Source organism: Bombus pyrosoma, linkage group LG1 (genome assembly GCF_014825855.1).
Source record: "Bombus pyrosoma isolate SC7728 linkage group LG1, ASM1482585v1, whole genome shotgun sequence".
Classification (NCBI taxonomy): domain Eukaryota; kingdom Metazoa; phylum Arthropoda; class Insecta; order Hymenoptera; family Apidae; genus Bombus; species Bombus pyrosoma.
In genome coordinates, this window is record NC_057770.1 from 7,145,067 (window position 1) to 7,147,337 (window position 2,271).

The following is a 2,271-nucleotide window of genomic DNA, read 5'->3' on the forward strand; positions in this document are numbered from 1 at the left end:
TTTTTTTTTTTTTTTGCTGTCTCTTATCAGAATTCTATCATCCACGCAAACCCACATCAAAATCTTTGTTTCCCTCCAAACGCGGTCGTAATAGCAACTGCAATGTTTCAGTGTAGGGAATTTAGAATCTATAATTTGGCAAATATGTACATACGCACATTATTTGACGTTCTTTACTGTGAGTTATCCTCCGAAAGCCTTCCTATGTTGTTTTATGAAAAAAATTTAGATTGACTTGTGTGCAACTATCTATCCTATTCTATAAATTATTTCAAGAAATGCAAGTATAACATCTGTTTCTTCCATATCTCTGTAAAAAGGTATTAGATGAGTTTTCAAATAACCGATACTCTACTGTGATGCCATCATTTCTCTTAACAAAATTTGAGGTGAATATTGTTTTTATAAATTAAAAAAGTATACAGCTATTGATTACAAAATGTTTCTATTAGGATTTACCACCACAGCACATTTTACCACCATGTTGTACATTGATATAATCTTTTTGTCTTTTTCTACAGTTCCCCAGATCTAGCAACATGCAAATCTTCGTTAAGACCTTAACAGGGAAAACCGTTTCTCTCAAAGTTGAAGCTTCTGACACAATAGAGAATAAAGTTAAAGCAAAGAACTTTGAAAACCTTGTGCATTAAGTTTAGAGACAATTCATTCAGAAAATGTTCAAATTAGTTTAATTTCACCCATCTTGACTTGCAATCTGAACGACCTGTTACCTACTTCTCCAAATATATATTTTACGCAAAATAAACATAATTAATTTGAATATAAAAGATGAAACAAAAGATAAGCAATTATTTGTGAATGTAGATGAAGATGAAGTAATGCTAACTTGTCCAAAAAGTAGGAAGAAAGTAGGAAGAATATACCTTTGCAGAGGTATATTAGTTATTACTCTATATTATATACAAAATAAATAGGATATTTTAATTTAACTGTATTGTTTGCAAAGATTACAGTCCATTTGGCCACAAGATTTAAATATTCAACGCGAAGAAGATCTTGACACTACTGTTGAATATGTGCGATTGAATTTAGTTCACTGCGCCAACAAAATATTCCTCCAAATATGAATGATGAAAATGTATTTGGGGAAAATACACCAACACCAGCACGTTACAGGACACCTCCAAAAATATAATATGCTGTGTTATAGCATTATTTATTGTACTAACTTAGTACACTTAAAAACACATATGATACATATCCATTTTTGCTTATAAAGATACATTTATATACGAAATGGCTGTAAAACTGCTGTATTCTTGATGTGTGACAATACTTTATCAATAAGTACACCTTTTTTTGCTTTAGAATCATGTGGAATTGAACGCTCTTTTAGCCAATCACTGAATTTACTATTCTTTAGTTGATCTAACTGATTCATTTTTACCATTGTCTACACAATATTGTTTTGATACTATTTAAGGAGTTATAGTATAATTATATGTAATTTTGACTGAATCATACGGAATTTAGAAACATAAATTTCTGTATACTGGTACAGATGAGCTGCTATCTTTATCAGATTTAGCTTTTGATAGTTTCTCCTTTAGTGTTAAATGTTTTTGTCTTTGATCTTTTTCCTGAGGTGGCTATTTTTAAATAGAGAAGATCATAAGCGAAGCATAAACAATGAAAGATAAAATTGTTGAGATATGTATAATTTTCTGTGCTGGACTAAGTTTAACGCGCAGTAAGAATACTTGTATGCGAGTATCAGTGTGTGGAAGTGTGTGTGTGCGCGACGTCTCGAAGACAGATGAAGGTAAACAGTTCAATCGTTAGATGCATCTGAAAGAACAGTCAGTTAACAGTCGGGTAAAGAAGAAAGTGCTGAGACGCGTGCAGTTATGTATCGTTAAATATAATAGAGATCGTCCATTAAGTAAATATATAATTATTCAAACATTAATTAAAGGTGTAAATTTTGTGTTCCCCCTTAACATTATTTTGGCTTCAAAAATCCAAAATCCTCAACATGGTAGCAAAAATCGTGGTTGCCGAGATTTAAGGTTGTGGAACCACGTGTAACCGGGAGTGAATAGATAAAAGTCGATTTTATAAAAAATTGGAAATAAGTTCTGAAGAGGTAAAAAGGCTATTGGCAGAGCAAATAAAGGGAATCTGGACAATAAAGAGAATTATTTTTGAAAAAGAAAAAGAAAAGGTGTGAAAATAAAAAAACGGATCAAGATGCCAAGGGACGATGAATTTAAACTTCAAATATTCGATGGACGTGATTACGCAATG

The 2,271-nt window shown here is 31.6% G+C and overlaps 1 pseudogene; it reads left to right on the top strand.

The window, feature by feature from the left end:
• Positions 1-752: 752 nt before the first annotated feature.
• LOC122568037 lies at positions 753-1,159 on the top strand (annotated as a pseudogene).
• The last annotated feature ends 1,112 nt before the right edge of the window (positions 1,160-2,271 follow it).